This window comes from Schistocerca gregaria, chromosome 1 (genome assembly GCF_023897955.1).
Source record: "Schistocerca gregaria isolate iqSchGreg1 chromosome 1, iqSchGreg1.2, whole genome shotgun sequence".
Classification (NCBI taxonomy): domain Eukaryota; kingdom Metazoa; phylum Arthropoda; class Insecta; order Orthoptera; family Acrididae; genus Schistocerca; species Schistocerca gregaria.
In genome coordinates, this window is record NC_064920.1 from 784,665,671 (window position 1) to 784,686,561 (window position 20,891).

A 20,891-nucleotide genomic window follows, 5' to 3' on the forward strand; every position below is an offset into this window, starting at 1 on the left:
ATTCCATTGCTGTAATCTGTATCATCTGAGGATATAATTACATTAATCCTCAGGGGGGTACACGCTTACTTTGTGTATTATGTGTTTGGCAAGCACGAAGAGCCCTAGCTAATATGGTATTTGCTTATACAACTTTACACATCGGTACCATATTTCTCTAACACATAAATTACACAGCTATCTGATCATTTAACTGAGAGACAAAAAATTTTTTTTATTACGTCAGTGACACATATTTACGCAATCACACAGTTGGATAATTTCACACTTATGAAATTCTATTTTGTCTGTACTTTGTGAAATGTTCATATTTTTTCGGAACCATTGTGATACTATGAGAGCTTTGAATGATGTATTTGGTATAGGATCATGATTTTTAAAGTACGTTTGAGGTAGATGACACTACTGAAATGAGCAGAGAATATTTTTTAGGTTTTGAAGTTATTGCAGAAAGCTACGATGATTTTGAGATTTAGCTGAGTTTTTATGATGTTATTATGACGATGACAATGTGTATTATGCTGTTGCGGTATGTTTATGATCAATAAGCTGATGGTATAAGAGTTATTTGATTATGCTATGTATTTATTATGATGAAATATTGGTGTGTCGCCGCAAGATTGACGTGTCGACGAATATGTACATGTTTAATAAGGTAAGAAATAAGGAGTAGTGGTTAGGGACTCTGATTTATGAAAAGGATGTTAGAAACCAAGAATCGTACTTTAAGAGTTATGAAATGTGTGTATACGCGTGAATGTATCACAAGGCCTCCAAAAATTTTTGGACACTTATATTTACAGGATTTTGTTTCTACATATTTGTAACGCAAATGCTTGACCTGTGAAATTTTTTAATTGAAACTGCCACTGTAGCGGAAACTGGTGTCGTAAATATTTCGGTAAGAAAGTTAAGTGACCACCTGGACGTAATGCGTCGTGGGCGCCCAGCTGGGCGACAGCCACCAGGAAACAAGCCATTAGTGTGTGCCTTTCAGAGGCACAGGTAAAAAAAAAAGGGGAAGCCATTATCCTCGCTATTGATATTCCTTTGTAGAAAGCGTCGTAAATACGACACCCTCAAACTTGAAAACATGATTACACTGTAGAGTTCTTAATTTATGATATTTACTGAAATGAAATGATGAGCAACGTTTCATGTCTATTGTTTTGCTAGTTGGAAGATTGTTTACTGCATTATGAAATGCCTTATGGCTAGCGAATGACGTTTCACACCTTGCTTTGCCTATTTTGTTTAATATCTAGTTTATAGCTGCACTGCAGCTTTGGTTAAAATAAAATTTAATAGATGTACTAATATAATTATTTTATGCCTACAGATCCAGTAAAAAAAATTATGATCTACTTCTAAGAAAACGAGGGAACACAAATAGACATTTCCCTTCACAGGAACTGTATAAATAATTTTTTTTACGATTTGGTAATTTATCTGCTAGCGTATGTTCTCGTGATGCATCACTCTAGTGTTAAGATGTGACATAGGTATTAAACATTTTTACTGTAATATTTTTTCTGCTTCAGCTTTGTCATGTTTAGATATAAATTATTACATTTATTGCTGCTCGCTATACTTACTTGCATTTTTTTGTCATTGCTGTTTGTATTAATTGTTTTGTGCCGCTGTGTTGCCTCGTCCCTTAGTTAAACATCTGAGCTCAGTAGATTTAAGTTAGCTTAAGAGGGGGTAGCCTATATAAGAGAATGAGTTGCGATGGATTTGAAGAAATGCAGTGAGAGGTTATATGAGAAATGTACAGAAAGCAGGTATAGATAGGACTTTTTGGAAATAATGATGAACTAAAGGAGATCTCTATGCTAAATACTGCAGTAAAACAAACCCTGTCCTTTCCTTTCGTATTATCCCTCTATGTGTTTATGTACCCTTGTGTATTTGTCTTTTTCCTGTCTTTATGTGTTTAGCTAATAAGATTTATGTTGTAGAATTTTTCAAATACTATGTTATTTTCTTTGTAAATATGTTCAGACATTATTTATTGTGTTTTGTTTTAATGCTCATGTGCGAAGTTGATGTTTCAAAAGTTATTCTGATCTTTTATGTATGTACTTATGTCGTAATTTTTGTAAAACTGATGTATTTGCTATTTCGATTCTTTTGTAAAGCCTGTACTACTGCAAATGATATCTGTATTGTTATGTTCCTTAAAGATGTATTTTGTACCTTTGTTATTGCATTCTTATGTTATAAAATTGTAATTGAGACCGATTCATCACATTAAGTAACTTGTAAATTACATTTCACTGCATACGTTTCTGTTGGTCATAGTATATGGACAATATGTGAGAAGTAGGGACTGATAGTGTTTGCACGTGTGTTAATAACTCAGTAAGGTACTGGATAACAGTATTGCTGGTTCTAAGGACATTTCAAAAACAATTTTTCTGGGTGCACAAGTGGTGGTTATGGACTTGTTATATTATCCGCAAGACTCTTCAATGGTGATTGTGCGCCTGAACAGTCAAACAGATGGCTGCTGGCCATCTCTACAAGGACTACAGTGGGTCTACACCTTTGATGACCCACCAATACCATTATTTCTACAAGGACTGCAATGGGTCTGCACCTCTGGTGGCCCACCAATAGTAATCTCTACCAGGACTACAGTGGGTCTGCTCTGCGATGACCTACCTGCCGATAGTCTTCAACGTTGACTGACTCTGTTGTGGCCCATTACCTGTCTGCATGTCAAGAGACAGCACTGTCTTTCCGTTGGAAGGACAACACTACTTCTTCAAGACTGCATGGAAATCCACTACTTCCGTGTGCATTTTCTTTTATTGCTCAGTCTTTGAGAAAAACACTACTATTTTACTGTGATGAATGATTAGGACTGTCTATATGGACTGTGAGAAAATTTTAGCTTTTGACCAACATTGTATCAATAAGTGTGTGCATTTGATATCTTTGTTATAGTAATTATGAAAAATTTTATCAAATAATTATCGGCCACTGTCCAAAACAATTTGTAAAATTTTTTTGTGGGGAGCATGGGGGCTATGTAAGTAGGCTGTTTAGGTTTTCTTATTGGTAACGCCACATAGCGCTCTGTATGAAAAATCACTGGCTGTGCTGTGCGCAGTCTGTGGCTAGTGTGCATTGTTGTCTGCCATTGTAGTGTTGGGCAGCGGCAGCTGGATGCTAACAGCGCGTAGCGTTGCGCAGTTGGAGGTGAGCCGCCAGCAGTGGTGGACGTGGGGAGAGAGATGGCGGAGTTTTGAAATTTGTAAGAATTGGTGTCATGAACTGATATATATATATATTATGACTACTAAGGTAAATACATTGTTTGTTCTCTATTAAAATCTTTCATTTGCTAACTATACCTATCAGTAGTTAGTGCCTTCCGTAGTTTGAATCTTTTATCTAGCTGGCAGTAGTGGCGCTCGCTGTATTGCAGTAGCTTAAGTAACGAAGATTTTTGTGAGGTAAGTGATTTGTGAAACGTATAGGTTAATGTTAGTCAGGGCCATTCTTTCGTAGGGATTTTTGGAAGTCAGATTGCGTTGCGCTAAAAATATTGTGTGTCAGTTTAAGCACTGTCCTGTATAAATTTTTCTAAGGGGACGTTTCACTGTCTTAGAGACAGGCCAATTAGAGAGTATTCTACGTCAACGATGGACATTGCATAACACCATTCTCGCCCATTGATGTTTAAAACGGCTTAAAGTATACATAGAATCGGGCTTATTTTCACCACTACCAGCATTAGTTTGTTTTCTGTACCTAAAGGGTCTAAAACGGTGGAATATTATACTATGAGTAATCTGAGAGATATAACTGACATATTTTGCTAGATTTTCGGCTTTGCCTGAATTCTGTATTTGTTGACCTCGTGGTCTTCGTGAACAGATGCTAACATAATGAACTAGTTGGCTTTCTTCGTATTTTAATGTTTCGCAAGAGAAAAGATTTGAAGTTACAACCACTTCTTAAATGATTATCCTAATTTTTGCTTACTGTACTTGAACGTATTTGTGAGCAAAATTAAAACAGTTTGTTTACTCGTTGTATACTAGGTTTGCGCTATCAGATAGATAATTCCAAGTAAAACCCACTGAATTTTGATGACAGTTTTGTCTGCAATGTGGAGGACAGCCTCGGGTATTGCAAATTATATTCAATGAACTACGGGTATCATAAAAGAACTGCAATCACAAGAAATTTTCAGAAGGTTTTCGATAATGGTTCACTTCACGAAACACTATTGAAGATGGGAAAACGATATTGCATCAAGTTTACACCAGAAAAATATAGCTGACGTTACTGAGCGGATAATAAAACTTTTCAATACTTTCGATTTTACATTATGTTCCACTGGGACAGACAAAATTTGTATCGTGCGGGGTATCCGAACGGTTTGAGGCGCCTTCTCACGGTCCGCGCGGCTTCCCCCGTCGGAGATTCGAGTCCTCCCTCGGGCATGTGTGTGTGTGTCGTCCTTAGCGTAAGTTAGTTTAAGTTAGATTAAGTAGTGTGTAAGCTTAGGGACCGATGACCGCAGCAATTTGGTCCCATAAGACCTTATCACAAACTTCCAAAATAAAATTTGTTCTTTTCTACATGATAAACCCAACTGAATTAGAAACTGAGGAAGAATGGCTGCAAATACTAAAAGTATTACTATTGTGTGTCAAACATACCTCCTGGAGACCTAAAAACATATAAGCTACAAGAAGGCCCCAAACAACTCCACAGGGAAAGCAACAATTCGAAAATCAACAAAAAGTATAATCAACACAAAAATATTAAATTTGCTCTTGGGAGAACAACTGCAGGATAACTCCACATATACGCACAAATATCCTCAGAGTCAAGACTTCCAATACGAATTTTATCCAAAAATAATGAATCTGACTAACATGCAACCTTAATGAAACAGAAACTGAACAGTTGGAGAAATATATCATTAACAAGAACAAATTAACAAATGCAGATGTTGCGGACATCGTAATAGAAACAGAACACATTGCAGTACAAGAAGGAAAAACAGTGATATAAATATAGACAAAATCAAGGCATTGATAATAAAATAAGTAAATGGCTTCATAAAAAACTTTAAAATCTGTAACTTGAAATCTTTCTTTCTTGCAAAACGCAAAAATACAGAGCATTTTGCTAGCATCTGTTTGCGAATCTCACAAGATCATTAGCATAGTTTTGGGCGCATATTGCTCAATAGCTACATCGAAAACAGGAATTCTAGCAAAAGAAGTCAATATCGCCTGACACTACTCATAGGATAATGTTTCACCATTTTATGGTACCATAGCACGGAACCCAAGCTAACATTGGAAAGGGGGAATACGTGTTTATATATATATAATGCAACTGCCCAACACTTCTGAACGAGAATGATATTGTGCCCGTCCCATTCTTGGCATAGGAAGCTCTATGATTGCCCTATTTCTAAGAAAGGAACGTTACTTAAGAAGGAGTTGAACATGACTGGACAGTAGAGTACCAAGCTATGGCTGGGCTAAAAATGTGTGCACTGGCTTAGAAGTAACCTTATTGGGACGTGGCTTAAGAATATGTTGTGAAATGTGATTGGATAGTAGTGAGCTGTTATTCGGAGAGCTTATTATCTGTGTTAGCTTAGAAGCCCCTTGATTGGCCTGTTTCCAAAAAAGGAATGACGTTTACGAAAAGGGAAGACTGTTGAAAGGTCATGGCATAGGAAGGGGGAGGGGGTAGGAAGGGCGTAGGTGTGGGGGCAGGGGACTTGTAATGGAGGGGAGACAGGAGGAAGAGGATCATCTTTGGTGCTAGTTACGTGAATTTGATCTGAAGAATGCTTTGCTCTCCTGCTTTCGCTAGCCCATATCGCTGATACTACTATCTTTCGCATGAGATTGAGCCATGGAAGGTTTTAGATGCATCTTCACCACAATTTAATTAATGAAGTTCCATTCTAAACCTGCACTAACACTACAAAAGGTAACGTCAATCACTTTCCCCCTGCCTGTACAAAATGGGAGACAAATAAGCAATTGTTATTGTAGTGTTTCCTACAGAACCGCCGTCCTACTTTCTTTGATTAATGCCACATATAGCATAGAGTTTTTTTATTTTTTTACAAGCTGCCAATATATGTTTGTATCAATAACGCGACATGGAGATCTATGTTAACAGTCGTTTAAAGCATTTAAAATTCTATTCAACATATGAAACACTTAGTTAAACGTGTATTTGTATACAGGGTGGTTCATTGATCGTGACCGGGTCAAATATCTCATGAAATAAGCGTCATACGAAAAAACTGCTACGAACGAAACTTGTCTGGCTTGAAGGGCGAAATCAGATGGCGCTATGGTTGGCCCGCTAGATGGCGCTGTCATCGATCAAACGGATATCAATTGCGTTTTCTTAAATAGGGACCACGATTTTTTATTACATATTCATGTAGTACGTAAAGAAATATAAATGTTTTAATTGAGCCACTTTTTTCGCTTTGTGATAGATGGCGCTGTAATAGTCACAAACATATGGCTCACAATTTTAGACGAACAGCTGGTAACAGGTAGGTTTTTTAAATTAAAATACAGAACGTAGGTACGTTTGAACATTTTATTTCGGTTGTTCCAGTTTGATACATGTACCTTTGTGAACTTGTCATTTCTCAGAACTGTTACAGCGTGATTACCTGTAAATACCACATTAATGCAATAAACGCTCAAAATGATGTTCGTCAACCTCAATGCATTTGGTAATACGTGTAACGACATTTCTCTCAACAGCGAGAAGTTCGCTTTCCGTAATGTTCGCACACACATTGACAATGCGCTGATGCATGTTGTCAGGCATTGTCGGTGCATCACGATAGCAAATATCCTTCAACTTTCCCCACAGAAAGAAATCCGGGGACGTCAGATCTGGTGAACGTGCGGGTCATAGTATGGTGCCTCGACGACCAATCCACCTGTCATGAAGTATGCTATTCGATACCGCTTCAACCGCACGCGAGCTATGTGCCGGACATCCATCATATTGGAAGTACATAGCCATTCTGTCATGCAGTGAAACATCTTGTAGTAACATCGGTAGAACATTACGTAGGAAATCAGCATACATTGCACCACTCGTCGCTAAATAGAACGCGTGCAAAAAATCTGTCATCGTCCCGTAATTTCTCTTGTCGCTAGTGGCAGAACTGTACACGACGTTCAAAGTCGTCGCCATGCAATGCCTGGTGCATAGAAATATGATACGGGTGCAACAGATGTTGATGTAGCATTCTCAACACCGACGTTTTTGAGATTCCCGATTCTCGCACAATTTGTCTGCTACTGATGCGCGGATTAGCCGCGACAGCAGCTAAAACACCTACTTGGGCATCATCATTTGTTGCAGGTCGTGGTTAACGTTTCACATGTGGCTGAACACTTCCTGTTTCCTTAAATAACATAACTATCCGGCGAACGGGTCAGACATTTGGATGATGTCGTCCAGGATACCGAGCAGCATACCTAACACATGCCCGTTGGGAATTATGATCACAATAGCTATACATCAACACGATATCGACCTTTTCCGCAATTGGTAAACGGTCCATTTTAACATGCGTAATGTATCACGAAGCAAATACCGTACGCATTGGCGGAATGTTACGTGATACTACTTACACGTTTGTGACTATTCAGCGCCATCTACTAAAAAGCGAAAAAAGTGGTCCAACTAAAATATTAATATTTCTTTACGTACTACACGAATATGTAATAAAAATGGGGGTTCCTATTTAAAAAAACGCAGTTGATATCCGTTTGACTGATGGGAGGGCCATCTAGCGGGCCAACCATAGCGCCATCTGGTTTCCCTCTTCAAGCTAGACGAGTTTCGTTCTTTGTAGTTTTTTCGTTTGATGCTTATTTCGAGAGATATTTGGCCCGGTGACTATCAATGGACCACCCTGTATTTAGATTTCTGCGACAACAGTTTCATTGACATTTTTGTATTATTTCTCTGTCTTTTCCTTGACATTAACGAAATCTATTATTCAATACTTTACAAGCGTGTCAATTAACAGCAGGCTTAAAAAAGACCTTTCTAAAGATTGTATCCAAGTGCTCTCATATTATATCTGTTTATGTTTTGTGGTGCATAATTATTGTTTACTTTTTGGCTCGCTAAATGCTCGTTAGATGGAGGCGGCTAAATAAGTAAATACCGTAGAACATTTGACCAAGAACAAAGCAATGTTGGTAACGTTCGGCGATTGGTTTCGTTGGGTGAGGACACCTGCGCGGAGGATTCTTTCTTTGAAAATTGGAAGGTATCCTCAAAAATACTCCACGGGCAGGACATTATCTCGTAGGACATTAGACCAAGAGCTAGGCATTGTGGGTAATCCTTGATGACTCAGTCCGTGGAATGAGGACACCTCCGCAGAAGAATCTTTTTTTGAAAAATGGGAGGTATGTCCAAAAATACATCGTAGAGGGCTGCTGGGAGAGGAAGTTTATGTTGCAGAACAATGGACCAAGAACTAGGCACTGTCGGTAACATTTGGCGATGATACCTGCCTGCTCTTTCTTTGGAAACTGGTAGGTATCTGCTGAAATGCATCGCAGACAGTTCCATGGAGAGGATATTTATGATGCAGAACATTGTACCAAGAACTAGTTCGTGTGGATAACCTTTGATGACTGCGTACGTCAGATGACACGTGTCCTTTCTTTGAAACGGTTTCAGAAAGATGTTTATGTCGCAGAACGTAAGATTGAGGACGTTTACACTACTGGCCATTAAAATTCCTACACCAAGAAGAAGTGCAGATGATAGACGGGCATTCATTGGACAAATATATTATACTAGAACTGACATGTGATTACATTTTCACGCAATTTGGATGCATAGATCGAGAGAAATCAGTACCCAGAAGAACCACCTCTGGCCGTAATAACGGCCTTGATACGCCTCGGCAATGAGAGAAACAGATCTTGGATGGCGTGTACAGGTACAGCTGCCCATGCAGCTTCAACACGATACCACAGTTCATCAAGAGTAGTGACTGGCGTATTGTGACGAGCCAGTTTCTCGGCCACCTTTGACCAGACGTTTTCAATTGGTGAGAGATCTGGAGAATGTGCTGGCCAAGGCAGCAGCGGAACATTTTCTCAATCCAGAACGGCCCGTACAGGACCTGCAACATGCGGTCGTACATTATCCTGCTGAAATGTAGGGTTTCGCAGGGATCGAATGAAGAGTAGAGCCACGGGTCGTAACACATCTGAAATGTAGAGTCCACTGTTCAGAGTGCCGTCAACGTGAACAAGAGGTGACAGTGACGTGTAAGCAATGGCACTCAATATCAACACGCCAGGTGATACGCCAGTATGGCGATGATGAATACACTCTTCCAATGTGCGTTCACCGAGATGTCGGCAAACACGGATCGGACCATCATGATGCTGTAAACAGAACCTGGATTTACCCGGAAAAATGACGTTTTACCATTCATGCACCCAGGGTAGTCGTTGAGTACACCATCGCAGGCGCTCCTGTCTGTGATGCAGCGTCAAGGGTAACCGCAGCCATGGTCTCCGAGCTGTAGTCCATGATACTGCAAACGTCGTCGAACTGTTCGTGAAGATGGTTGTTGTCTTGCAAACGTCCCCCTCTGTTGACTCAGGGAACGAGACGTGGCTGCACGATCCGTTACAGCCATGCCTGTCATCTCGACTGCTAGTGATACGAGGCAGTTGGGATCCAGTACGGCGTTCCGTATTACGCTCCTGAACCCACCGATTCCATATTCATAGTTATTGGATCTCGACCAACGCGAGCAGCAGTGTCACGATACGATAAACCGCAATCGCAATAGGCTACAATCCGACCTTTATCGAAGTCGGAAACGTGATGGTACGCATTTCTCCTCCTTACACGAGGCATCATAACAACGTTTCACCAGCCAACGCCGGTCAACTGCTGTTTGTGTATGAGAAATCGGTGGGAAACTTTCCTCATGTCAGCACGTTGTAGGTGTCGCCACCGGTGCTAATCTTGTGTGAATCATCTGAGAAGCTAATAATTTGCATATCACAACATCTTCTTCCTGTCAAATTTCGCGCCTGTAGCACGTCATCTTCGTGGTGTAGCAATATTAATGGCCAGTAATGTAAAATGACAGGTGGCATACTTCCTTCTACATGTACATACTTACTCCGCAAGCCACCTAGGGCTGATACCCTGTACTGCTACAAGTCATGTCCCGTCCTGTCCTACTCACAAATACGACTAGCTATATACAGGGTGATTCAAAAAGAATACCACAACTTTAAAGATGTGTATTTAATGAAAGAAACATAATATAACCTTCTGTTATACATCATTACAAAGAGTATTTTTCACTCAAAAACAAGTTCAGAGATGTTCAATATGGCCCCCTCCAGACACTCGAGCAATATCAACCCGATACTCCAACTCGTTCCACACTCTCTGTATCATATCAGGCGTAACAGTTTGGATAGCTGCTGTTACTTCTCGTTTCAAATCATCAATGGTGGCTGGGAGAGGTGACCGAAACACCATACCCTTAACATACCCCCATAAGAAAAAATCGCAGGGGGTAAGATCAGGACTTCTTGGAGGCCAGTGATGAAGTGCTCTGTCACGGGCTGCCTGGCGGCCGATCCATCGCCTCGGGTAGTTGACGTTCAGGTAGTTACGGACAGATAAGTGCCAATGTGGTGGCGCCCCATCCTGCTGAAATATGAATTGTTGTGCTTCTTGTTCGAGCTGAGGGAACAGCCAATTCTCTAACATCTCCAGATACTGTAGTCCGGTTACAGTAGCACCTTCGAAGAAAAAGGGACCAAAAACTTTATTGGCTGAAATGGCACAGAAAACGTTCACCTTAGGCGAGTCACGTTCATACTGAGTTGTTTCCCGCGGATTCTCAGTGCCCCATATACAGACATTGTGACGGTTGACTTTCCTGTTAGTGTGGAAAGTTGCTTCATCACTAAACACAATCTTTGAAACGAAAGATTCATCTGTTTCCATTTGAGCAAGGATAAAATCACAGGAATCGATTCTTTTAATCTTATCAGCTGCAGACAGTGCTTGAACCAATTTCAGACGATAAGGTTTCATAACTAACCTTTTTCGTAGGACTCTCCATACAGTTGATTGTGGAATTTGCAGCTCTCTGCTAGCTCTGCGAGTCGATTTTCCTGGGCTGCGAACAAATGCTTGCTGGATGCGTGCTACATTTTCATCACTCGTTCTCGGCCGTCCAGAACTTTTCCCTTTGCACAAACACCCATTCTCTGTAAACTGTTTATACCAACGTTTAATACGCCACCTATCAGGAGGATTAACACCATACTTCGTTCGAAATGCACGCTGAACAACTGTCGTCGATTCACTTCTGCCTTACTCAATAACACAAAAAGCTTTCTGTTGAGCGGTCGCCATCTTAGCATCAACTGACGCTGACGCCTAGTCAACAGCGCCTCAAGCGAACAAATGTACAACTAAATGAAACTTTAAAGCTCCCTTAATTCGCCGACAGATAGTGCTGCCTTTTGTCGTTGCAGAGTTTTAAATTCCTTAAGTTGTGGTATTCTTTTTGAATCACCCTGTACTTCCGTATGAGCCCAAATTTCACCTACCTCTGTGGTCCTTACGTGAAATGTATGTTGTCGACGGTAGAATAGTTCTATAGTCAGCTTAAAATACGGGTTCTCTGAATTTTCTCAATAGTGCTCCTCGAAAAGAATGTCGCCTTCCCCCAGGGGTGCCCACTGGAGTTGTCGAAACATCTCCGTATGTCACAGAACATTCTACCAAGGAAAACACCGTATGGGTAACCTTTGGCGATGCGTGAAGTCAGATGACACCTACCCTTGTTTTGAAAACTGGGAGGTAGCTGCAGAAATGCATCGCAGGTGGATCTCGGAGGGAGAGGTTTATGTCGCAGAACATAAGACCGAGAACTGAGCACTGTAGGTAACCTTCAGCGATCACGTTCGTGAGATAGGGACACCTGCAGGGGAAGAATCTGTCTTTGAAAAGTTGGAGATATCTGCAGAAGTGCAATGCAGACGGCCCCAGGGGTAGGAGGCGGGCAGCCGCCTTTGCGCGTGTATCGGCGTGTGAACAAGTGTCGGCGGCGCGGTACACCTGTACGGCGGGCGCAGGGCGTGGGCGGGGACGGCCAGGTATCCGCGCGCAGCGGCGCTGCAGCTGCCATGGCGACGGAGAGGAGCGGAGGCTGCGAGGCGAGCGATCGATAGGCGCGGGCGCAGCGCGAGCGGCGAGGCGCGGCCCGGCAGCCGGCAGCGGGCAGGAGCAGTGGCGCGACTACCGCCGCACGGGCCGCACGCCTCGCCACGCCGCACCGCAGGTAGGCCGCCGCTGCCGCCGCCGCCGCCGCCGCCGCCGCCGCCGGCCGGCGCAGCCGCCGCTGCCACGCACGCGCGCCCCAGCCCGCACCGTGGACCGCATCCTCGCCACTCCGTGCGTGTTTGTCTATGTATGCGTGCATGTGTGTGTGTGTTTATGCGCGTGCGGGTGCGTGGCTACGCGCGCGCACTAGGTACGCGGTGTCTATGGGTGGGGCCGCGCTGCTTTCCAGCCTGCCAAAATCTTTCTGTCATCTACCGTATCTCTGAGCCTCCGGGCGATGGTCGATTAATCTATTCTCTCCAATTACGCCTCGAATGATTCATCCAAGGTTTTTTTTTTTAGAATATATTCTCACAGACCTACAACGGAGAGACATATTTTTCCTCGTACGCGAAATTTATTATACCTTACGCCCTAATAATGTTCCTACCCTCAAGCAGCAGAAAGATTTCGACATGTTCCAATGGCCACATCATTAGGAGGAGATACGAATGCAGACCTTAAATTCGTCGGGATGGTTCCGGAAAAGTGCTTCGCGTCTGTTACGGACACTAAGACGAGATACTAGTGCGACCTACTCTAGAGTATCGCTCTAACATTTGGTGATCTTATCAAGCAAACCTGACGGTAGACATCGAAATAATTCGGACTCGCTTAAGAATTCGGTAGAGCCTACGTGGAAGAGTAACAAAATTGCTTAGGGAACCGGAATAGGAATTTTTCGAAGGAAGGGCGATGATCACGTGAAGCGCTTTTCCGTAAAATTTACAGAATTTCTCTTCGAGGTAGACTATGCCATAGTTCTGGTGCCTCCGTCGAATATCTTTCGTAGGAGAGATGAAAATAAGATGGTTCAGATGAGGGTGCATTTTTCGTAAATGGGTAACTATGGAGAGGGGACAACATTGTTGAGATGTTCTGTCAACTATGGCTAGTGGCCTGGGAAGTACACCTGGAGTTACTCAGATGAGGAAGCATTATTAGTAAATGGGTTAGTACGGAGAGGGGACAACTTTGTTGAGATGTGCTCTCAACTATGGCTAGTGGCTTGGGAAGTATACATGGACTTACCGTACACTAAAATTCTATTTTCACGTGATGGTAACTACTACATAAAATTGAAATCCCGTACATTTTCTTCTACAAGTGAAGACACATATCTGTCATATCTCAAGGTACTTACATCTGCGTATGAATAAAGTTGCAAAAGTATGTACATCCACTGTATATACCAATGTAATGAGACATTTTAATTTATGTTCGTGTATAATATTTGTGTAACACTCAAAGATATGTATGACAACTAAAACGTAAAACTTTATATCGTTTATTAGGATCAGTGGTAGAAAATAGTAGTTCCACAACCAGCGGATCTTAACTTGGCATCGCGACTTTAATTATACATGTGAAATCAGTCTTTTGATCACATATAGACCTGTATTTTGGTGCTTCGAAACGTGTGTTGCGTCAGCACTCACTAGTGCTTGATAACAAAGGAATTTTTATCTTTTAGATATGAGGTGACGTGTACGACATACGTGTAACTTGCATGGACGTAGAAAAAGCTTAACAACATTTGAAACAGACTATTTTTTTCTTTGGCTCGCATTGAGAACGCATTTTTGTGCCTGAGAAGCTGACGATTCAGTTTAGACGCAGCAAATCTGGTAACGTACGTGGTCTAGTTAAGGGAACAACATGCCTCTGTTGTCTATTTTCGCTCGTGTCGTTGGCTTGCCGCCCAGTGAAAGCTGTCTTTTGTCCACACCTCAGCGTTCTTCAGAGCACATCGTTCTCCATCGAAATCTTATGCTCGAAGAGTTCGACTGCTGGCGATTTGTTGTTGCGGCGTTGAACACGTAGTGTATGAAAATGACGCCAAAGCGTTGGTCCGGTAAATTCAGTACGAAGGAGGGAGTAATTAGCTGTGGCCACTTATATGGACAGTTAGGCCTAAGCAAGCGGCTGCCTTCTACTTCCGGCTATCACAGCGGACGTCTACCCACGTGGAACTCGACTGATGCCGTAATACTTTCTGTGACAGCGTGCACACTGTACCTGTGGGCGGAACAGAGTAACCACACCGGCCTCTTTCACACATTGCAGATCCACCATATTTCTGCGGTAGCAGAATGTTGCGACAGCCTCTTTGGAAATATCACAGCACGTTTAAACACAAAATTTTGGTGTCGCAGTATGGAATTTCGTCAAAGAATGTAAACGAAAATGAAATGAAATGCAAGGGCAGAAGGCTTGGAATCGGATGTTGCGGCTGATGCAGCAAATTGCGCGGTGACGACGCAGCATAATGCGGACTGTGCTTAGGACACGCTGCGCTGACGATTGTAACTGAGTATCAGAATCATACAGGGTTTTGAGTATGTGATAACACCCTTCCTGGCTGCCGCCTCGGTCAGTAATCCGATTCCCCTAGCATTAAATAACTAGCCACAACTATTACCAAGAAATTCGCTTGTAGTTTCCCCACGAGTTAATCACTTAAACAAGAGTTTCTTTTTTTCTGACTTAAGTACACTATTAACTATTTCAAAATAGTACTGAACGTGACAGTCGGTCGCAGAGATCGTATCGTCAGTTTTGTTTGGTCTCGAAAACTTTTTTGCGTATTGAGTATCTAAACATAATTGAGGCTTTCGAATAGCGAGACGTTGCTTACTATCGTTAGAGGTTTAGATTGTGCCAGGTGGGCTCTGAAGGCACAAGGAGTGTGAGGGGGGGGGGGGGGGGAAGGGGTTGTCACTGCTGTATTGATTAGGAGGCCATCTCAGAGCATATCTCACGAGATCCGTCAGTGTGTTTAGATGCTTAATCAGATTGTTTGATTCAGAAACTGAAGTCACTTTCTTGAATTATAAGATTCTTTGATTGGGACAGTTTTTAAATATATCCGTAATGCGTATGTGAAACTCCGCGTCTCAAAACATGACAATACATCATTTTTCCACCATTTATGTAAATAACATCACACAGGATTCATTCTTCCTTACCTCATCCTGAGCGGCGATAGAAACATTCAATGCAACTTAAAGTTAAGGAAAAGAACACGTAAGGGATGAAGAGCGATAACTGCAAACACCGTGGTGTTATTTCGCGTTTTTCTGTGCGTCGCATCACCGAGCCCTCAAATACAAGTAATGCGTTAATACAATGGTAACACCTCTTCGTTCCTAAGCAAGTTTCTCACGGTTTACTATGTTAAAGAACTAGGTCTGTGTAAAAAAGGACAGTGATAAGTCAGGCAAATAAAAAACTAGGAAACAACAATATACACTAAGCTTTTTCACTGCATTAAATAACTGTATCTCCACCGAGAATAACCTAGGACAGTGTGAAATCGGTGTGGTGTTATTGTCTTCAAGATATGCGTATAGTGTGTCTCAAACCTTTAGGTTCAAAATTATACACACGACAAACGATCATAAACAGAGTATTTTGAGACCAGGACCCAGTGTTCTGAAATGAATATTTCGGGTGGTGTGAGGTTTTAAAAAATTAGCCGTATACGTGAGGCATGTGTTTCTAAACTACGTACGTTTCTGTATCATTGTTGGTTTCATTAGTTTGGAAAACAATACAAAATTGTAATGTGGCCGCGCTACCTGTGGCTTTCTATGGCGTAACATAATGTCACTTTATGGTTGAAACCCCTTTAGAAATTGAAGGACAACACACTGGTAGAGTCTTAGCTAACTGTTTCATTGTAGACCAGACAATGAGAATATTTGAGAGAGAGAGAGAGAGAGAAAATATCAACATTCTACACTACTGGCCATTAAAATTGCTACACCACGAAGATTACGTGCTACAGACGCGAAATTTAACCGACAGGAAGAAGATGCTGTGCTTTTCAGAGCATTCACACAAGGTTGTCGCTGGTGGAGACATCTACAACGTGCTGATATGAGGAAAGTTTCCAACCGATTTCTCATACATAAACAACAGTTGACCGGCGTTGCCTGGTGAAACGTTGTTGTGATGCCTCGTGCAAGGAGGAGAAATGCGTACCATCGCGTTTCCGACTTTGATAAAGGTCGGATTGTAGCCTATCGCGATTGCGGTTTATTGTATTGCGACATTGCTGCTCGCGTTGGTCGAGATCCAATGACTGTTAGCAGAATATGGAATCGGTGTGTTCAGGAGCGTAATACGGAACGCCGTGCTGGATCACAACGGTCTCGTATCACTAGCATTTGAGATGACAGGCATCTTATCCGCATGGCTGTAACCGATCGTGCAGCCACGTCTCGATCCCTGAGTCAACAGATGGGGGCGTTTGCAAGACAACAACCATCTGCACGAACAGCTGGACGACGTTTACAGCAGTATGGACTATCAGCTCGGAGACCATGGCTGCGGCTACCCTAGACGCTGCATCACAGACAGCAGCGCCTGCGATGGTGTGCTCAACGACGAACATGGGTGCACGAATGGCAAAACGACATTTTTCGGATGAATCCAGGTTCTGTTTACAGCATCATGATGGTCGCATCCGTGTTTGGCGACATCGCGGTGAACGCACATTGTAAGCGTGTATTCGTCATCGCCATACTGGCGTATCACCCGGCGTGATGGTATGGGGTGCCATTGGTTACACGTCTCGGTCACCTCTTGTTTGCATTGACGGCACTTTGAACAGTGGACGTTACATTTCAGATGTGTTACGACCCGTGACTCTACCCTTCATTCGATCCCTGCGACACCCTAAATTTCAGCAGGATAATGCACGACCTGCAGGTCCTGTACGGGCCTTTCTCAATACAGAAAATGTTCGATTGCTGCCCTTGCCAGCACATTCTCCAGATCTCTCACCAACTGAAAACGCCTGGTGAATGGTGGCCGAGCAAGTGGCTCGTCAGAATACTCCAGTCACTACTATTGATGAACTCTGGTATCGTGTTGAAGCTGAATGGGCAGCTGTACCTGTAAAGGCCATCCAAGCTCTGTTTGAATCAATGCCCAGGCGCATCAAGGCCGTTATTACGGCAAGAGGTGGTTGTTCTGGGTACTGACTTCTCAGAATCTATGCACCCAATGTGCGTGAAAATGTAATCACATGTCAGTTCTAGTGTAATATATTTGTCCAATGAATACCCGTGTATCATCTGCATTTTTTTCTTCTTGTAGCAGTTTTAATGGCCAGTAGTGTATGTGCCGTTCTAATCCATCCAATGAGACTAGCGGTCGATACTTTTGAACAACGGCAATATGGTTTATCTTGTTTATGTTTATATAAAACCAAATATTCATTTCCGACGATTAATACTCGGTTTAGGATACTCTATAATTTTTATAGTTTTGACACTAAAGATTTGGGACTAGCGGTATATGTTAATACCATACTGAGTATAGAGGCGGCAGATTTCAGCGTTGGAGTTTGTGAGTGTACTGCGAATGGCTCCAGTCGTTCTTGTATCCTTTAAAAGTCGCTTTTTTATGCTGGCACGCAGTGTACCACATTACCGAATTCAAGTCACGTCCTGATGCTTTTTTTTCGTTATTTATGTCAAATAAAGGCTATGTTACAACAATCCACTCCGTAGTGACTGCTTGCCGTAACAGTTTACAATCGGCAATAGATAGGAACTAGTGCCAACGTGTGTGCCTTCACGAGTAAAAGTATTTTACGAAGTATTTTTGATATTTCATGCCAAATCGATTTACTAATCCCTCGACAGTGAAGCCTAATCTTGTTCCTCATCCCCATCCTCTGATTACGGGTATCTCTCATTTTCCTCACTGACAGCCCTAGTAGAGGATCGCTCTTACTTAAACCTGAGTATCGAGTTGTCAGAGGCCTAGACGTCTTAGACATCTGAGCCTCTAAAAAAAAGCAGGTTTCCTAATTTATATTTTCAACAATGTCCTCTAACAGGAGAAGTAAAATTGTGGGATGTATCTTTCAAGAAGGCCACGACAAATGCTTTTCTCCATTCCAAGCTAATAACGTCGATATTAGTGGGTTGTTAAATATCATCCTTCATTATTTCGATAAGACTACTGGTCAACGTGAAGAGTACTGTTTGGCCTGTTCATGGCATGTAGACTTGAACTATAGGCATGGGACTTAGGCACTGTAGCAAGTTTCCGTACTAGTTTTCTTTGTTATTCTCCACACTTGTGCTTGTATCCCTAGGTGAGTGAGCGTAATGAACCTTTCAAGTAGTTGGCTGTCGGCCAGCCGGTGAAAGCGTAGCGAATTTGCTCGTCTTGTGTATATAGATGACTTATTTCTTCTTGTTTTGGGAGAAACAGCACTGTCGTTTTTTTGAGGAAAAAGTCTCGCCGTAGTGTAGGACTAGCACTGACGTGTCAACACGTCGTAGAGCGTGCAGGGCTGGTTTATCCAACAGGAGATGCTGACAGTGACTTACAACATAATACAACAGTAACATCACAGCAGCAACAACTTAACATCGGTTTTAGTAATTATGATATTAACAGTAGGCAAAATGGTTCGAACCGTATGGCGCATCGGATAATCAGTCAGCGATATAAACAGATAAACCCTAAAGTGCTGATTTTAGTACCATTCAAAGTTGTAAATTTTCTATGAGGCATATAATCTGACTACGCAAAAATTCTACTTCTCTTCAAATCATCCAGATTTCTCCAACCGAATTTACAGAAAAGTATCACATACGAAAGGATGTTTTCTAAGTTTGTAAGACATTTTTTGCTATATCGACTGCGCCAGTGAGCCGAACACTCTAGGGAAACAAATAGAATGTGAAACTAATAAAATATATTACTTTTTAATACATTATGGGGGTGGCAGTGATCAATGTGTTACAAATATTTACTATTAAAACAGTCTTGATCACGATTTATTTTTCAAAGTGACCGGTTTCGACCACTACTGTGGTCATCTTCAGACCACAGAGTAGGAACCTCTTTCTGTTGGAGAATCACTACAGAGTACTCTGTAGTGATAGATAAGTCTGAGGGACAAAATGACGAATAATGGTCTAACCAGAGCGTATGTAAAATGCAGACTGGCAATGACAAGAAAATATTCTCTGTGAAAGAGAAATTTTTAATATCGTATGCAAATTTAAATGTTTTGAACTCTTTCCTGAAGGTATTTGTCTGAGATGTAGCCTTGTATGGAACTGAAATCTGGATGACAAACAGTTCAGACAAGAGAAAAAGAGTTGCTTTCGAAACGTGGTGCTAAGAAGAATGCCGAAGATTGTATTGTTAGTTCGAATACCTAGTAAGAGCGTACCGAAAAGAGTGGATAAAATAGAAATTTGTGCCATACACCTGACTAAAAGAAGAGAATGGCTAATAGGACAAATCCTGAGGCATCAAGGAATAAGATGTTTGGTAACAGAGGGAAGTGCACGTGGTAAAACTTGTAGGGGGAGATCAAAGTTCCAAAACATTTAAGCAGAGGAAAACGGATGTACGTTTCAGTAGTTATGCATAGATGACTTGCACAGGATATACTTGCGTCGAGAGCTTCTTCTAATCAGTCTCCGGACTAAAGACGTAACAACAACAACAAATGGTTCAAATGGCTCTGAGCACTATGGGGCTTAACTTCTGAGGTCATCAGTCCCCTAGTACTTAGAACTACGTAAACCTAACTAACCTAAGGACACATCCATGCCCGAGGCAGGATTCGAACCTGCGACCGTAGCGGTCGCGCAGTTCCAGACTGTAGCGCCTAGAACCGCTCGGCCATTCCGGCGGCCAACAACAACAACCTCTAAAGCTGATAACTGTGAAGTTACGTAATAACGTAACAGCGACGTGTCAAAACATTGTATAAATACACCTTTTCACAAAAATAGACAATGATTCCCTATTACACCTGTGAATAAATTAGGAATATTTAAAGACTGGGGTCTATCTTCATGAAAAGTGCTTTTTCCAGCTTGATACGTGTCAGTCCATAACACAGAAGCTCACAAATACTTCGCCCTAATTTTGACATCTAATAAGAAGAAAGCTTTAGGACGTTTTCTACAACAAAGACGGTGGGGCAAGAACGTTCAAACAGATTTACATTATTAAACATACCTAAACTCGAATCCTACTTTTTTTGAGTACAAGTAACACACCATACCACTTTATGTTCGGTGTGATAGTGCTGCTCGCTTATTGGTTGGGTCACATTATCGAGTAGAGCAAGTCCGGAGTATTACAGTAATCTACAGAAACCATCGGGGAAAATATGTAATCTCCCGAAAAGGCAGGGAAATGCCATCTAACATCAGTAGCTGCGGATTAGAAATAAAGTAGATTACAAAATTACTGCTTCCTGCTTCTCTGATCTACTGTAAGTGGGTAAGAATGTAAGTAGACAGCCCTTGTCGAGGTAGATTGCTATTGGTCATGTCTGTATTCTCAGATTCTTCGACGCGTTGGTCAGTCCATTTAAGGGGTGTGGACGGACGTCTCTCTTAACAGCCATGTAAAGTACTGCACCCGTTCGTGCAAAGAGCGCGGTGGTTAAGACTTTAGGATTGTATTCTGGA

General features: G+C 41.9%; 1 protein-coding gene across 8 annotated transcripts in view; it reads left to right on the forward strand.

Annotated features, from left to right (window-relative positions):
• The first annotated feature begins 12,223 nt into the window (after positions 1 to 12,223).
• The window catches only part of LOC126269255 (glutamate-gated chloride channel), a 659,915-nt gene continuing 651,247 nt past the window's right edge, over positions 12,224 to 20,891 (forward strand). For 4 of the 8 annotated variants that reach the window (XM_049973980.1, XM_049973984.1, XM_049973986.1 and 1 more), the window contains exon 1: positions 12,297 to 12,385. The gene's annotated coding sequence lies outside the window, so the exon portion shown is untranslated. Of the gene's footprint in view, positions 12,499 to 20,891 lie in introns of all 8 variants that reach the window. The other 4 variants (XM_049973978.1, XM_049973982.1, XM_049973983.1 and 1 more) reach the window with 4 other exon arrangements.